This window comes from Cyprinus carpio, chromosome B22, assembly GCF_018340385.1.
Source record: "Cyprinus carpio isolate SPL01 chromosome B22, ASM1834038v1, whole genome shotgun sequence".
Taxonomy (NCBI): Eukaryota; Metazoa; Chordata; class Actinopteri; order Cypriniformes; family Cyprinidae; genus Cyprinus; species Cyprinus carpio.
Window position 1 is genome coordinate 30906404 of NC_056618.1, and position 19341 is coordinate 30925744.

At 33.5% G+C, this 19341-nt stretch overlaps 1 protein-coding gene across 12 annotated transcripts in view; it reads left to right on the plus strand.

The window, feature by feature from the left end:
* Positions 1-19341, plus strand: part of dock3 (dedicator of cytokinesis 3) — a 189812-nt gene that overhangs the window by 88833 nt on the left and 81638 nt on the right. The window contains exon 1 of one of the 12 annotated variants that reach the window (XM_042749377.1): positions 16424-16920. The exons of the other annotated variants lie outside the window; for them this stretch is intronic. The gene's annotated coding sequence lies outside the window, so the exon portion shown is untranslated. Of the gene's footprint in view, positions 1-16423; positions 16921-19341 lie in introns of those variants that run through there. 12 annotated transcript variants of the gene reach the window in all.

Sequence of the window (19341 nt, forward strand, 5' to 3'; positions counted from 1 at the left end):
GTTACAATGACAGCAAAAAAATTAAAACATGTTAGCAATTTGATAAATCATGCTAGAAACTTATAAATCATGCTAGAACAAAACACCCAAAAATAAACTAAGCTAATACACAAAAAAAAAAAAAAAAAAAAAAAAAAATCCAAACAACAGCAAATATATATATTTTGTTGTCTGTCTGAACAAATCCCAAAATCAATTGGTCTGTATTTGTGACTTTTGTGTATTCCATAAAATACATGTTTTTGATGCACTCATGCACATGTAACATGCTGCTTTAATGCTTCAGCAGTGCTTTTTTTACACACAGGCAGTTATTTTGTTCACGTCAAGTCCCGTTTGGTGCAACCCCCATCTGCGATGTTGCCTGCAGGGCGAACCAACGAAGATGCAGAAGCACATGTGTGAAAACTTTTTTTCATTTTCGTCCCGTCAGTGTGATGAAACCTCATGTCACACTGTCACTTCATCCTGGTTAACTGTCACTCACGCTCCCCACGCTAGAAAACGCTTCATCCTCTCACCTTCCATCTAGACGTGGTCCATTTCAGAATGGCCATGTTTCATTTGTGCACGATTTTCAATGGTAGGCATGTGGTCTCGCTGCTGTGTGTGAAGAATGATGGCTATTAAATTGTGTCATGTATATAATGCACTATTTGATTTTAGGCTTTGTACAGACAGCAAAAATGCCTTTGTTTTGTTGTGTTTTTATCTTTGTCTTTGTTTTGTGTTCTTTGTTTGTCATGTTTTTTTTGTTTCATTTTCATTAGTTTGTCTTTTGATGCATATCTTTATTTCTTGTGTTTTGTTTTGTGTTTTTGTGTGTGTGTGTGTGTGTGTGTGTGTGTGTTTTGTCTTGTGTCTATTGGTTTGTCATGTTTTTTTTTTTGTCTTGTTTCATGTTTTTGTTTTGTCTTGTGTTTTGTTTGTTTCGTCTTGTCTTCTGATCTTGTGGTTTGTTTTTTGTTTATTGGTTTGTCTTGTTTTTTTGTTTCGTGTTTTTATTTCATCTTGTATTGTGGTTATTGTTTCATTTTCTGTTTATTGGTTTGTCTAGTTTTTTTGTCTGGTGTTTTGCATTAGATTTGTCTTGTGTTTTTGTATATCGGTTGTTTGTTTATTGTTCTGTGTTTTTGTTTTTGTCTTGTGGTTTTTTGTTTTACATTTTTTGTCTTGTTTTGTCTTTTTTGTTTCATGCTTTTGATTTTTGTCTTGTATTGTTTTGTGTTTGTGTGTGTTTGACTTGTGTTTTGTTTATTTGTTTGTCTAGTCTTTTTTTGTTTGTTTGTTTTGTCTTGGCCATCTTTCATTTGTTATAGGATTTTCAGTGGTTAGCATGTGGTCTCACCTCTGTTTGTTTGTGAAGCAAGACAGCAATCATCTACAGTATATATTGCAGTATTTGAGGAAACAGCCATGTCCAAAGTCATAGCAGACATTACCAAACTTTAACTTAGTCGGTCCTTTGATGCACGGCAATAATGAGTGTATAACAGATGTACTCTCAATGGCTAGAAAGTACCCAAGCTCTGTGAAGGTCACAACAAATGTATTCCTGTATTTTGCCAGAGGAGGGTGTCCACAGCACTTCTGCCATACTCATTATCCAAATTCGCTCACTCATTTTCATTTACTTCTTTTTGTGGACTATGTTAATGAAGTAATGTTGAGTAATGAAGTGAATGATGGTATGTAGGGTGAGTTCAGATAAAGCCTTGTTTTTTTATGTTTATGTTATAGTGTTTGCAAAGCTACTTACCTTAGGTTGTTAAGCAACAAGCATGTTGCAGCCAAAGTCGATGTTGTAGACAGCTTAGCATTGTTGTTTTGTTAGCATTTTACTAGTAGTTTCTCTGCTTCCAGCTGGTTGCTCTTCAAGACTTTTCTGACTACATTAGCCTGTGTCTGACTGTAAACATAGTGAATGTGACTTGTGCAGATGCTGAGGGGTCACGATCCTGGAAAGGTGAAATGTGTGGTGGCACAGCCTCAGGCTCGTTGTGTTGCCAGGTTGTGGTGAGTTCTGCAGGGATTCACACATTTACTCGTTCTGATGATGCCACCCCTTCCTGGCTTCAGCGTCACATTTCTGGAACAGACAGAGGTGAACTGTTGGGGTCAGAGTCTTTGGATGTGTCAGTGTGTTAAAGACTACTCACACCGTATTTCCATCATAAACTTTCTTGCGGAGTTCAGCTGTCAGATGGTAACCTTTTAATGGTATGCTAGCTTCCTGCATTAATTTACAGATGTATTAATTAAGAATAATTCATTTCACTCAATTATGTGCCATATATGCATGATACTACATCCACAACAACAGGTGCCAGTATAAAGTCCAAGATTTGTTTTATAGATTGTATATCCTAACTCTGACCCATTTAATTTGAAATCCAGAACATAACATATTGCTACAAACATGTACTGTAATTGTTAGTAGCTTTTCATATACCTTTTGCAATTTTATATACATATATTTAAAAAAAAAGAAGGAAAATGTTTAAATTATCTAAAATAGAATTGTAAATATTTAGAAATAATTATTTGTGAAAAAATAAATAAATTAAATTATGAATTATATTAAGATCACATGATAACATGTCAAATAAATAAATAAATATTTTGTCTAAAAATTTAAATGTTTAAATTATATAAATTATTTCTAATTATTTACAATTATATTTTGTTAAAAAATGAATTACTAAATTTATGAATTACATCTGGGACCATTAAGATCACATGATAACGTCCTAACATAATAATAATAATAATAATAATAATAATACATGTGTGTGTGTGTGTGTGTGTGTGTATATATTTACTTAATTTTATTACATTGCATTACAATTTAATACTATAATTCCTCATAATAGGGTAATTCATTTTAATAATTTCCTAATAAGAGATCCGACAATGATTTACAGGATTAAAAAAAAAAAAAGTAAAAGAAAGTAAAAAGCAATATTAAATTAGTCCATGACATAAATACTTTTAAATGTTTTCTAAATCAATTAATTAATTCAAATCAAATTAATCAATCAATAAATCAGTCAATAAATCAATATAAATTAAAGCGTGTAAGTACAATAATACTATTGTTTTTTTTTTTTTTGTTGCTTTATTGGTGGTTATTAAGTAATAATGTGTATATGAGCATAAAAATAATATGACCATGCAGGGAATCTTAATAGTCCTAATATTAAGCTTCACACAAAATGTAATCTCTATATATATATATATATATATATATAGATATATATTATATATATATATATATATATATATTTTTTTTTGTTTTGTTTGGTTTTGTTTTATTTGTTTATTTTTGGAGTACTAATATTACACTTTTTCTTGACAGGTTTCGAGAGACTTACCCTGATAAGTCACTTTGGATAAATGTAGCTGCAAGTCAAACAGCCATAGTGGGGATAAAAAAAAAAGGGGGAAAAAAAAGGTCCTGGGATACACCACAGGTTTCAAACATCATGATTAATGTCTCCTTTCACACATTCCCCCAGAAACCGATTCTCTTCCACTTCTACATACTGCAATGTGCTGCTGGCAACTTTTTTATGATAAATCCGTCTTCGCACATTAAAGGATTCAACAAATTTACATTGTAAATACCACAAATTCAATCCACAGAAATCAAGTGGTTGCCTTCAGACATACAGCATTCACATATTGGTTTTATTCCAGTCTCACGGTTCTGCCTTGGTGGATCCTGCCTCCAACTGATGTACAATTTGCAAAGTCGTAATGCAATTTTGGTAGAAATAAATAAAATGGCACAACGCTTAATTTTGACTCACGTTACGACCAATACCAAATATTTACCCACTGATAATTACGACACTGTGGCGCTGTTATAAATACATTGACTCAAAAGCTTTGTGACAAAGTGTTGAGGAAGGCCAAATGCTAAATAGACAACATCAAATTCTGGGTATTTTGAAGAAACGCTATCGATAATATTACGCTTTGTGTTGGATGGCTGAAGTCATCATCGTGATTTTACGTCAGGTTTAGTTAATTGCTGTTCCTGTTGACATCAGAATGTTTCTAAATATCCAGGCACTCTTTTGTGAAGTGCTACTCTAGATATGGCACTTTTGTCAGTTTGAATAGTCATACAGATGGCATTGACGCACATGGTCAAACAACATCTTGAGACCTACAAAATATCGAACAAATAATAGCTGTTATAGGGCCCCATGCAGTATTCAGTGGTCCCTATACACTTGATATTGAACATTTGTAGAAGTTTTGACAAGATTTTTATTTAGAATGACTCGTAACATCATTAAAAACTTTGAAGATGCCACTTGATTTGATGTTTGTTGGCATTCAGATGTTTTAAGTGTGATGTAGGCATCTGGATATGTTTTGGGGCCTCCCTTCTGTCTCAGATATTCCTCATAATTCAGTCACTCAGTTTGATGGGTTCTTTGTTGTTTTGGTGAGATACTGAGCTGAGATATACTGTATAAGTCACCCATCTTTTTATGTCAGTGGTAGATGGGATGTTAGATGAACCTTGGCGGAAAGTTACTTTTAGACTTCATAAGGCTCAAGTCTCTTTCTTCATATGACACTCTATATGACGTGCATTACTAGATTTATTGATTTATTGATTCATTTATTGTCCTCATAAAACGTGATTATAGCATTGTGATTTTTAGTGAAATAATCTAGCTATTATGTTTTAAATTATATTTTAAAAAGTTTTTTTTTATTATTTGTCAATTTTATTTTTGTACACAAATCATAATAGTAATATGCAATATAACAATAACAACATAATTTTCAAAAACAAATAAAGAAAAAATATAGTTTAATTATATGTGTAGTTTACTTCGAACATTAAATTAAATGTAATTTGTTGTGTGATTCATTTATGCAAATGAGTTTTAATAACTATGCTGGATTTTCAGCAGGTAACAGCTAATATTTTATCATTTTGTAATTTGTTTGCATTGCATGGAAAAGAGCAGCTTAAACATTCTTCTAAATAACTAATTTTTTGTTCCACTGAAAAAGAAAGTCATACAGGCTTGAAACGATAAACTAAACTACTTAAAGACTTCAATTAATAATTCATGCATTCTTATTCCAGAAAATCATTATGAAATCATTCAGTTCTCACATATAAGTCTAAAGTCCCCTGTGTGCAAAAAACAAACTCAAATACTGATCTTATATTCCCATGAAGCTGCAAATGGTCGGTCATTACTGGCCTCTTTCTGTACAAACGCCTCTGTCTGCCCGACAGCGAGAACCATAGTGTCGGTGAATTGTGTGGGCTGGCGCATAGTGTCTGACTAGCCTGCCAAATTGCTGTTACTAAGGCAACCCCCTCTCCAATGGCAGTCGCCGGGAAGGTGAGGGGGCGATCCATGTATGTGGACCTCTGTCCAGATCAGCCTGTGAAATGTGTGTTTGCCTCAGATCTTAGGTAACACAACAGAGCCGAATTCGTGCGGACGTTGGTGTGCCAGAGTGTCCTGTTCTAAAGCACCAGAGCATTGCTTTGATGCTGTCTGAACACTCTCAGCACAACACAGGGAAACAGACACACTTATGAGAGAATTATTGTAAACAAGCTTTTTCTTGTGGTTTGAAACCATTTAACTTCAATGTCCTAGACATGCTTTGTGCTGACAAAAATCACCAGATGAGATATGACATCAATCAGGACAGCTTATATATATATATATATATATATAAAAGTTGATCCACATATGTCAGCCTCTGAACTTGTTCAAAACTAATCTTATTAATAGCTTACGTTTCTTCCCCACCACAGAAAACACCACAGGTTCATCAATGCCATCAAAATTATTCATTTTTTAGGGCTGCACGATAAATCGCATGCGATTGTCATGCACATCTCGTCAGTAAAGCCGGTTCTGTGATTAGTAGTAAATCTCCCATCACATGCTTTCAGATGGAACAGCATTTACTACACAGAGCCGTTCATAATCGGAGGCGATTCATCTGCGATTATAAACATGATATTGTGTAGCTTGTCAGTTACTGGTTATGATGCATGGAATAGTGCGCTGTGATTGGTTGAGCGGATTTATCGAATTCTGCAGAGAAGAGAGACTGCCATTTGTTGCAGTTTGGAAAGAAAGGGAGAAAACATGACAGAATAACACGGATATCGCATTTGACATAAAATTAATACATTACTTTTCAGTACCGACCAGATACAATACTGATTTTGGTGGGAACTCAATTTTTATTTTTATTTTTTAATGGCATTTATCGCGTTTTGGAACCAAATTATTCATACACACAATTTTTAACAAATTGAATACATTTTTAAATACATTACTAAACTTAATAAAAAATGACTGAATTTAGTGATGATTCCATTTTGAGTCATTTGTTTTTTGATCAAAATCAGTTGAGTAATTTTGCTCATAAAGAGAGTCACTTGTTTTGTTCCTGAATAAAACAGTATTTTTGAAACAAATTAGTTAAGTGAATCATTGTTATTTGCTTGTAAAGAGAGTCAATTATTTTGTTCTTGAATGAATCATTTAAAACATAATTAAAGGGGTCCTATAATGCTTTTTCACTTTTTCGACTTAAGTTAGTCTGTAATGTTGCTGTTCAAACATAAAAAAAAGATCTGCAAAGTTACAAAGCTAAAAGTCAGCTTCAAAAGGAGATATTTTATTTAACAGAAATCACTTTTTAAAAACTACAGCAAACGACTCGTTTGGACTACAATGCAAATTTTCCGGGAATTAGTGATATCACAAATACTGACGAATGGGACGAGACCTGGTTGAGCTGCACTAACGAAGGCAATGAGTGTTATCACTATGTCGGAGACACGCTAGCTTTGCCAAGCCAGACGAACTTAGAGTGATTACAATCATCCAGATTTAAATTGTGCTCAAATTGATTTGATACTGACGCAATATTTACACTGACACTTGAAGGCGGCTATGATAAGGGGCATGACATTTCCCAACCAGGCGCAGAGTGGAGCCAATCACAACACACACTGGCCCAGCTAACCAATCACAGCACATTTCATATTTCAGAAGGTGGGCCTTCATTTGATACAGGAACTATTCAAGCCATTCATGCCAGACTGGGGAGAGAGGTTTTGTAATAATGTAAAATGTGTGAAAAATAATGTGTTTTCTTTTCCAAACAAACTAGTATGAGAGCCTGTTCTAGTACACCCCCAAACAATGAACATAGCAGTCTTTATTTACTCCCGACATCTGAGCCGCTGAAGACACAGTGTATTACTTTTGTTTTTGAAGGGAATATGCCCCCGATCTACCTAAATGCATTTAGGTTTGCGCGAATCATTCAGGTATTTCCTTGCCTTGACAATTTAAATGTGCAGCATTATTTTGCTCATTGCGCCCTCCTGTGGCCTCGGGAGACAAGACAAAAGTTTCCTTAAAGAGTTAGTTCAAGCTGTTTAATGCGGGTGTTGCAGTGCTTCAGTCTAAAAGTTAAATAAAGTTAAATAAAAAGCACCCATCCTTTATAAAAAATGTCTCACACAGCTCCGGGGGGTGGACAAAGGCCTCCTGTAGCGAATCGATGCATTTTTGTAAGAAAAATATCCATATTCAAAACGTAATAATCACTTTAATCTAGCTTTCGCAAACAGTTGTACATGGAAGCTGCTCTGGGTGGATGACGTATGAGGTCAGTGTTTCGAAGGCAACGGTGAGTCTCGTGAAAACCAATGTTTGTTAACAGGAGCAAAGGAAGCAAAGTTTCCTTACTTCAGCAAAGGAAAACCAGTCTCCTCTTGGCTTATATCGAAATCCTCAGACATTCTTCTTCACAAATCCTCGTTTTGTCCTTCTAATTAGTAACCGTTGTTTTGTTTTGATCGCTCCCCTGCACTTCCACGTTCGTCACTTCTGAGTGGCGCATGCGCAACGCCGACCTCATACATCATCCTCCCAGAGCTGTTTCCATGTACAACAGTGAGTGCAAGCTAGATTACATTTATTATTATGTTTTAAATATGGTTATTTTTCTTAGAAAAATGCATCGATTCGCTACAGAAGGACTTTGTTAATTTCTTGAAAAAGTTGCCAGCCACCGCCAGCATTTTTGATGATTGTCAGTAACTAAAATTTCATGGACCCCCATAATATTTTGTTCTAACAATATCTGAACATGCAATGAATAAAAATAAAGAAAATAGCCTCTACATTTAAACAAATATATATATATATATATATATATATATATATATATATATATATATATATATATATATATATATATATATATATATATATATTATTGTAGGTTCAAACATTTCTTTTTTATCAACACTTGAATGTTGGTAAGTTTCATAAAAGTTTCATAACTTCGTCTTCCTCACCTGTGTTTTTGATCGGGAAATTCTAGACTCATTCAGGAGATGTGTAATAACACCCATGAGCATATAACAGTGAGAACATGGAATCCCAGAAAATTCAGTATTTGGCAGGGAAAGAGTCAATGATGTCATTTTGAGTAATTTGGCCCTCCATAGTATTCAAACATGTCCCGAATGTTGGTTACATTTATTTTTATTACTCCTTATCTACATGTATCTCATACATGTATAAATATATGAGTGATACTTTGTCAAACACTGTGTTTAAGGTCTTAGAAAGTCTGAGCCCTTAACCCCTTTAACTAAACAGTAGTTCATATAAAGTTAATAGAAATGCAAACCCACAGCCCAACCTCCTTTTCTGCCTGTGCAAAAAAAACAAGACACACCAGTTAAAACAATCAATACCACAAGCTCTTCAGCAATCTTAAGTTTCTCTTTTTTAGCCACATCTCTTCTACTCCTCCTCCCTCCCTCCCTCCCTCCGTCTGTCTCACTTTCTCTTCTTTTCTCGCCCACCATAGTGCCCACTTTGTCTAAGCAAATTTCGCAAATGGCCGCAGCGGGGCGTCTTGAACGCAAGAAGACGGACCGGAATTTTCCAGAGCCATGAGGATCCAGAGAACTCTTTCCGCACAGCTTGTACTCAGAATTAGGCATATCACCGCCTTCCCATGGCAATTCTACTCCACTTCCTGTGTATTTTTAGCATTTAGCACTATTGTTAACTGAGCCTAATGATAATGTTTCAGCCTGTTTAAAACTATGCTGTCGCTAAGAATGGCCCAGTCTGATCTGGTTGATTCAAGACTCAAAAAGACAACTGGTTTGAATCAGTCTAATGACTCATTCACTGTCTGAATCAGATATGCTCACTTATGATAGCATTCAACATTAAATGTGCTCAAAATAGCAGTTTATCTTGACGTTTACTGTGTCTACTGTCTTAAAGCATAACGCTTCACTGTTAATCAGTGCTACGTGTTTGCTAATGCAGATAGTTTTGTTTTGGAGCGTCAGAAATTCTCCTGCATTGCCCTGCAGTTCTTTGAAAGGTTGCTAAGCAACTAGTTGTGCAGTTGTGTTATCAATCACTGATGAGCGAAACGAGAGAACAGGAGACGCCCGGAGATGACCTGACGGATAGCCTAAGTGTGTTTGTGGAGGAAAAACGATAGCAAAAAAACAGGAAAGGAAACAAGAGGGAGTTTTTCCAATTGATCACCAAAAGACAATACTCTGTGATCATTCTTTTTGCTATTTTTGATCTGAGCCTCCCACAAGTATGAAAATGAAAGGCTGGATTATCATGCATCAATGCAAGAGGAAAAAAAAAAAACATATTAGACTGCCTGTAGGCATCTCAAATTGAGAGTAGTATTTCCATGGATGATATTAATGTTTTTGTTGTCTTGAAAATTTTTTGCAACTGCACTTAAAATTCAGCACAAAACTGTAAAGTGTCCCCAAAAGGTATATTTGGATATTCAGTTGTTTTCTATTTGAGGAGTCATATTTATATCTAAACAGCTGATGAATGTCTTAAAGTATGGATTTATACATTTAATTTCAAGTTACAAACAAGAGACTGTCTTGATGGGCGAGTCATTGAATCATTAACTCAAGTGATTTGTTAAAAAAAAAAAAAAAAAAGATTCATTCAGGAATGAAACAACTAGCTGTCTTAATGCTCGAGTTATTGAATCATTCACTCTGCTGATTCAGACAAAAATAATGATGTAAATACATATGCATATCTCTTTATTTGTTCAGTTCTATATAAAAATGTACAAATCTGTACATAAATCAATCCACTGTTCCAGATACACATTATTTATTGCTAAGTCTTACTAATTTTATTTTATTTTATTTTTATTGTATATTTCATTTTTCTATTTTTTCTGTTCTCATGTCAGATGTGTATGTATGCATGTATGTATGTATGTACCAGGAGCACCTTAAAAAAAACAAAAAAAAACAAAACAAAATTCCTCGAATAAAGCTAATTCTGATTCTGATTCTAAATGAAACAAGTGACTGTTTATTAGTGAATCACTGAATAATTAACTCTACTGATTTGTTCATTAACAATCCAGTAACATTAAAAAAATGACTGTAGTTATAAGCAAATCATTGACTCAACCGAATCACTTAAAAACACTGATCATTTCAAATATGAAACAAGTGACTGTCTTTGAGCAAATAACTGAATCACTGACTCGACCGATTCACTTAAAAACACTGATTTGTTAATGTTTGTTTCAAGTATGTGTCATTTTGATGTATTTGTTGAATCATTGATTCAACCGATTCACTTAAAAACACTGATCTGTTCAGATCTGAAACAAGTGACTGTTGTTATGAGCAAATCATTGAACCATTGACTCAGCTGATTCATTTTAAAACACTGATCTGGGCTGTGTTTCCCAAAATCATTGTGAGCCTGCAAAAAGAGTATGTTCTGTATAGTATGAATGTAATCTAGACATACTACATTTGCCTCTTTATGCCTCGTCTCTTTATGATTGAAAAATAATTAACTGATTCAGTAACAAAACATTACTGACTGAGTCAATGAATCAATCCCTCAACTAAAATACAGATTCATTATTTGTTTATTTAAGAAATAAATAAAAACTAACTGTCTTTATGAGCAAATTATTGAATTATTTACTCAACTGATTTGTTCAAAACCTTTGATTTATACAGAAATTAAAATAATCACTCTTTTTATGACTGAATCACCGAATCACGCATTCAAAGGATTAGTTTAAAGACAAATTAATTCAGGAACTACTTTGTGTTGCTCGGATGCAATGGTTGATCCTTTTGTAGCATTCATTTCTAAACTTTTTTTGATGACAAACTAAAAATAGACAGTAACTGGGAATAGTATATTTAAAATGAAATATATAGGGCCTACTGTATTCAATAAATTATATTATTACATTCAGTTATTAATAATTATATTATTCATAGTTGTATTAATATAATTCTATTTATCTATTAATGCAAATATTAATTTTGTAAATATTTATTTATTTAAAATACATAATATATTATGCATGTATATAATGTATTAGATAAATCATGTAACATTTTATATTGTAATAAATATTATATAAATTTCTTTTATTGAACTGTTATAAACAGAATATCATGCAATCATGCTGTTGGTCAGAATATCAGTATGGGTGTGAATTACCCGCATTCTTGTGTCAACGAACAGATCGCAACCGTGCTGATATGTAAATTTCATGAGCTCTTGCTCATGTCATATTACTTAATTAGCAAACACGCTAAAAACAACATCTTCCAAATGCAAATGCAATTTCAAGTGGATGCATTAGTGATATATGTGTGCAGAAATCCCCAATATTGTATTGGGGACAGTCGGATAATGGGTGTACATGTGTGACGGCGGGACGTGAGGTGTGTAATACAGTATTAGCTGAGTCTCTCTGGGTTCCACGCTGCTCTGAGACTCGGGATGATGATTCACTCCGAGTGACTCACTCAGCTGGAACATTCCAGTGAATTCTGGCATAAAGGAGCAGCGTGTCCAACAGGTTTACAACACACAGATCTGGGATCGACTGCGCTTTATATTTAGAGTCACGGTGACAAAAGATAGGTTGGAGGAGGCTGGTTGTTTAAGCCTTATTTTTGACGGTCACGTCTCAATCCATTACTGAAGATAAGCGAGCCATGTGACATGTTCGAAAATGACGGTTATTCCTCATCGAAGATTCCTGTATTGCTTTCCAGTGCCGTCAAATCCTACCCACAGACCAAAAAATTGCTCTATATATCCGGTCAGAGTGGGAAAATTCCAGTTTTGTGAGTGTTTCATGCTGCAAACTTGGTTAACAGACACAGATATGGACCTCATTGTCTTCTTCTTTAAACCATTTTTTTTCTACTTATCAAAGCTCTCTCACATTCTACCCATAACGCATTGCATCTCATTCCACCCCCAACCCATCGCATTGTTATCCAGGACTATTTTTTGCAGCTGTTTCAGTCCGACCTTTATATATTTCGGAACACAATGTTCTCAATCGAAATGTTCAATGTTCTCAGTACAAATCCTTTGCTCCTCAAAAGAAATAACCTTCAAGTGAGTCATTTCTGTACCTCTATTGTAACCAAACTGAAGTGTAGTTTGCTTGTTTTAGTCACCTGACTGACTCAACCAATGTTGTGAGTTTAGGGCGGGACTAACTGTTTGTTCAGCCAATGGCTGATGGGGAGAGTGTTTGAAACAAATTTGTAAAAAGTATTATTTTTGCAGTTCTTTTCAGTGCTGTAGAAATGACATACTTCACACAATTTATTTTGCTCACCAGTCTGCCGGAAAAAGTTTTGAAGGTTATTAAAGATTATCTTTGGTTGACTGAGTTTGATTGATCAGATTAAGTGTTTGATGACTCTGTTGTCCCATTCGCACAACACTTACTTTAGGATAGACTCACCTTTAGTCATTTTGATAATCTGTGTGTACATTTCTTTGTGAGAAAGTATTTACGGTAATGACTGTCACGTAGAGACAATTGTTTGTGATCAGTGTTGTAAGTAATGTTGCAAGTAAAATTTCACTGACAACTTGTTTGCAATTGTCAAGCTTGTATTGTATTTTTATGTTTTTGTATGTTTATACTTTTATATTTTTAAATACCTAGATGTTATAACATGAATGATTCCTTAAATCATGCGGCCTGTAATGGAGAGTTTTAGAGAATAGTGAAGTGATTTGACCTTTTTAAATTGTGTAATACTAATATTAATTATTTATTAATAATAATAATAATAATAATAATAATAATAATAATAACTTATTAAAATTAATCATTAAAACCACTTATGATTCTTTAACACTGTTAAATGTAATATTTAGCCAATTTCAAAATTGTCATAATTTCCCTACTATGCATTATAATGTTGTGATGCCAAATTTCAGTTGTAAGATTTAAAACAATTTATTTTTATTTTATATGTGTTGTTTGTTTATTTATTTATGTGTTGTTTTTGGATTGAATATCAAAATCAAATCAAATCAAATGAAATAAAAAAATAAATAAATAAATAAATAAATAAATAAAATAAAATAAAATAAAATAAAATAAAAAAAAATGTCACATTTCACTCCAAAAACCAAGAGAAAGAATTAAGGTTTTCTTTCTTAATCAAATTTACATTTTCCTTAAAGAAAATGAAGCCTAAAACCATTTATCTGTTTATTTAGTTATTTGTTTGCCACATGCTTTTCAAGTAAATAAGGCACATTTTAGCTCCTAAATGTAGTTATCATTACTGTAATGTGGAAAAATGTGTACATTGTTTCTGTCATATACCATATATTTATGAAATACACAAATTATATATTATTTTAATTATTACCATTTAATGATCTATGTAGCTTGATGTACTGCTTTTAATTAATGCTGGTTTTTAATTAACTAAGCTTCATTCATAACAATCTGATGAAAAACCCCGATGCTGGAACTTAGAGAAGAAAAAAAAATAGTCAATAGTCATAAGAATTTTGTCCTAAAATTGTCCTGAAAAAATAAATAGTGGTTAGTCATAAGAATTTTGTCCTAAAATTGTCCAAAAAAAAAAAAAAAAAAACCAAAAAAAAAAAAAAAATACAAAAAAAAAAAAAAAAAAAAAAAAAAAAAATACAAGTAAAGAAAATGGTATTGTCCTAAAATTGGCCTCGTTTTATTTATGCAAAATTATTTCTTTTCTTTTATCTCTCCAATTTTTAGGTGAAATGTGACCCACATTTTGTCTGTGTGGCATTCACTCTTCATTGTTCTTTTTATTTTTTTATTTTGTCAAATACAATTGAAAACACATGCATAAATAACATCTTTTGGAGCTCAACTCATCCAAGTTCCCCAACACTACCTACAACCCAAAACTTTTTTGTGTGGCAAGTGTAAATTCACATCCACAATATGGATGCGTTTCAGCATCAGTGCCGCAGATCGACTGGTCCTCTTTAACAATATGGCTGCACAGATGCCTCGCTCAGCTAGTGTGGCTCCTTGCGGATCTCTTACTGTTTTCAAGGACTCACACAATTTGTAATGCCCATTGATGAGTGAGAATATCAGCCTCGCGATCTGACAAAGCCTTTCTGGAATCCATATTTGAACAATCTGATAGCGGCACCTGGACAGAATAGCCTGAGATTGTGGGCTTGGATTTGATTCGTTGCTTTAATCAGCAACTTGTGTCTAAACACAATGATTGTAGGTAGCACATCGTAGTTATCTTTGAACACTGTCAGCTTGCCGAGACGCCACATTGGACTCTCGTCTCAGTGGAATAAGAAGAAAAAAATTGAGCCCAACACATTAGTGGTGTTAGCTAAGGAATTTGAACAGAGGTTTGCTGTTACTTGTGATTTTTAGTATAATTATAATGCTTGCTAAGATACCCTTTTTCAGTATTGTAAATATTGATTAATATATATATATACAGTATATATATATATGTGTGTGTGTGTGTGTGTGTGTGTTGCTTAGTATTGGATATTTACCGTATATATTTTATAAATATCCCATGCTAATTTCACCTATTTTTATTACCTTTATTGTCATTTAATGCTCACTAAAAGTTAATGTTTAAAAACAAAATTTAATAACAGATTATTTGATAACACTGTTAAATGTAATCTTTAGCAAATCTCAATATTGATCTTCAAGATTTTCAGCATACATTATGTTGTAAAGCCTATTCACTCGAAGCATGTAAAACAATGTTATAAAATTAAATGTAAAACAATATTATATATTTCATATGGAATGGTTTTATGGAGAGATTTGATGTTTTTTTTCATAATTGATGGATTTATGGAAATGGACTCTCTATAAATCTATAAAAAAACGAAACATCTTTAAAACATTAAACTACTAATCATTTTATAGCACTGTTAAATGTAAGTATTTTTTGTTTGTTTGTTTTTTTGTTTTTGTTTTTTTTACCCAATTTCAAAATCAGTTTTCAAAATTTCCCCTTTTTCATACTGTACATTAGGTTGTAAAGCCTACATTCACGTAAATGTAAAATATATAAAATTTATGTTCAAAATGGCATATAAACATACATAAAATGTTATTTTAAAATAATTAAATGTACAATTTGATGTACAATTAAAAATAGATAATTTTACCCAATATATACTCGTGCTTTATTATTATTATTATTATTATTTTTTTTTTTACTTGTTAGACTGTACAGAACTCTACTTGGGTGTTATTATTGTTATTATTATTAAGTATATATAATTATAGTTTTTATTAATATTTTGATCGCTTTTGTTTTAATACTTTCATATTTTTATGTGCTTGTATTTGTAATATACTGTATATGTATATATATATATATATATATATATATATTTATATATATATATATATAGTTTTAGCTTTAGTTTTAGTCATTTAGTATTTCAGCTCAAACCTTCATTTCAGTTACAGTTACAGTTACAATATATTATATCATATCATATCATATCATATCATATCATATATCACATCATATCATATCATATCATCATATCATCGTACCATATTTTGTGTTATTTAGCTTTATTTCAATTAACAAAAACAGTGTGTGTTCAATGGATTGCACTGTTGTGTAACATTGTAACATTTTTCAGCTAATGAAACTTTATGAAGAAAAAATAAAAACTGGCAAAAACTCCATTAAACAGTTTTGAAAGTTGTGAAAATTACGTGATGAAGGACATTAATACAATATGCCATTGAAAAGACTGTAAGTCTATTCCTCACAGCCTCGTTTTATTCCCCTTTAAATTCAATACTAAGGCTTATACATCCATATAAGCAGCCACCTAACAACCACCCAAAACACCTTAGCAACCACCTATCAACACCCTGACAACTTTTATAAGAGCTAGTTCCACTCTAGTCTTTGGATATTAGCATGACGTTAATGTGTTAGTGTGATGTTGACAGTGAGTCACTGTGAAGGCTAGCGCTCATCGCTGTCAGCTGAAGACGGCATGTTTGGGAGGCACTGCTCTGGAAAGCAAACTGGCAGCGGTTTCCTCCAATGGCAAGAATCCCTGGCATGCCTCTGCGTTTCTTCGGAGACGGCGAGGGAGGGAGTGCGTATGCGTGTGGGCTGCCGAGAGCTTCACACAGCGCTAGTTAAATAACTCCAATACAATGACAGAAAGAAAAGCAAGACTTCAGGAAGAGGGAAAACAATCGCATGCGGTGTCCAAAATAGATTTGCGATAAATTAGAGTTGTGCAAGAGAGAGCGAGCGAGAGAGAGAGAGAGAGAGAGAGAGTTACATGTATACCGTGTGCTGCTCAGGAAAGCGTGTGCTCCTGGTTGACGTGGGTGGCAACGTGTGTCTGAATGCGTGTGTGATAGAGAGCAAGAGAGGGAGAGACCAGTTGCAGAGGAAGAGGGATCGAGATATTTGACAGCCTATGATTTCCGCACGTTTCGAGCGGATGCACTGGAGAGGTTGGAGAAGAGACGTGACGGACTGTCGCCGTAAGTAGTGGCATTTATTTCTTAACAGTCAAAACTAACGATTTTAGATTGTACGTTGTGTTGATGCAGTTTGCAAGACATGCTGGTCTTGATTGACAGAGTAGATATTGTGTTCATAGTTGTGTCAGGCCCACATGTAGGACCAGGGTTACGACCTTTGAGTGGACTAATGTCAATGTGTGATGCTCTTCGAAAGTTGCCGCTGTAACAACGTGACATGCGGTGAAGCGTTTGTCTTTTGTTGCATGTCGGGATATCTTAATTTTCAATTTTACCAAGTTTAATTGCACTTTTGTACAAAAAATAGAGCGTTTCGCAACATGAATGCGGTTTTCACTTATATTACGACTTTTATCGCTTGTTGTATTTTTAGCTGTTTAAAACAAGTTTGTCATTTACTTACCCTCATGCTGCTCTAAATGTATTTTTAATCGAGTTTAATTGCACATTTGTATAAAACAATAGAGCATTTCGCAACATGAATTCTTAATGTTAAGAATTTAGAATATGCTATTATTTACGTATTTTTAACTTTAGTTTTTTTTTGCTGTTTACATGAATAGTTTGATAAATGAAAATGTTTGTCATCGCTTACTCATCGTCATGTCATTCTAAACTCATTCTTCAAGTTTAATTGCACTAAAATTTACGCCTTTTATCGCTGTTTTTTTAACTGTTTAAAACAAATTCATCTACAAATGACAATTCTGTCTTTTACTCACCCTAATGCTGCTCTAAACTAATTTTCAATCAAGTTTAATTGCACTTTTATATGAAAAATAGAGCATTTTGTGACATGAATTCTTAGTGTTCGCTAATATTAAATCTTTTTCACTTGTTTTGTTTGTTTGCTGTTTACAGGAATAGTTTACCACAAATGACAATTCTTCTATTGTCTACTTAACCTCATATCAATCTAAACTCATTTTTAATCCAGTTTAATTACACTTTTGTACGAAAAATATAACACTTCGCAACATTTAGGCCTCGTATTTGCTAATATCTACGTCTTTTTCGCTCGTTGCTTTTTTTGCTGTTGAAAAGACTAGTTCATCCACTAATGGCAGTTCTGTCATAGTTTACTCACCCTCATGTCATTCTAAACTAATATTCGTCTTTTTCGCGTGTTGCTTCTTTTTGATGTTTAATGGATAGTTCACCCACAAATGACAATTTTCTCATCGTTTACGCAACCGAATGCCGTTTCAAACCTTTTCGTTTGACGTAACACTGGCTGTTCTTTTCAGTATATACATGAAGTACATATGAGAACTGGGGCTGTTAAGGTTGAAATTCAGACAAAAATGTAGTCTTATTAAAAACAAATGTCTTTGGTTTCAGTTCCCTGGGTTCATGAGGGAACTGCAGGGGCTTGTGAGTTGATAGAAAGCTAATAATCAAATCCTTAAAATCCTTTCTTTTTGAACACATTTGCAACATGAACATTTGGTTGGACTATCTCTTTAAGAGTTGTTTACCTTTATTAATTTAGCCAAAGCTCTAATCCTAAGTGACCTGTGGTTGCACGAGTTAGCTGCTTCTTATCCTCATGTTTCCAAGACACTGTTAAGCAGAAGATAGAGTATCACTTTAAAGTGTTTATGGGAGTTGAAGGTAGAAAGATGATTCGCCTTCTTCAGATTGCTGGACTGGATCTTTAGACACATTGGGACATCTGATTCATGATGCATTCATTTCATTTCAACTAACATGTTGAACTCAATAATTGAACTCAATTCAATTATACTGTGTTCCCAGAAGTCCCTGCTTGACATTTTATGCGTCATTTTGTTAGAGAAATGCAATTTATTCTTTCTATCTATTATAGATTGTCAAATGTTGTTGTACATTATATCTGAACATTATTGTTGATAATTATTCATCTAAACTGGTTGCAGAGTCCTTCGCTATATGGTTGCCAGGATGTTGTAGGTGGTTTATATGGCAGTATGAACTATTATTAATAGTAATATAGATTTCCAAAAAGCTTTTAAACTTCATTTATTTATTACATTTATTTACTCATTTCAGTTTAATTAATTCATTAAAAAAAAAAAGAATTGGTTCAAAAGAATCACTTCAAAAGAATCAAATGTTGTTTGAGCTTATCTTGAATTTTCTGACAAACTTGCTTTGATTAATTGTAATTGTAAGCTGAATTAGCTTAATTTCAAAACAGTATGTTGGAGGTTTCTGAACAATTTGTTGCATGTTTTTGCTGTGAAATCGCCACAATACTGCCTGAACTTCCCATATGGTCTGTCATTTCCACCGCCCTTTCTTGACCAAGAGCAAAGACACGCAAACACACGCCGACTGACTGACAGTCCTGCTTGGCAGCGTGGAACTGTGAGTAAAGTGAGATTGCGTGCCCTGAGCAAAGGTCATGTCGGGCCATGAGAGGTTTGACGCTAGCGTGTT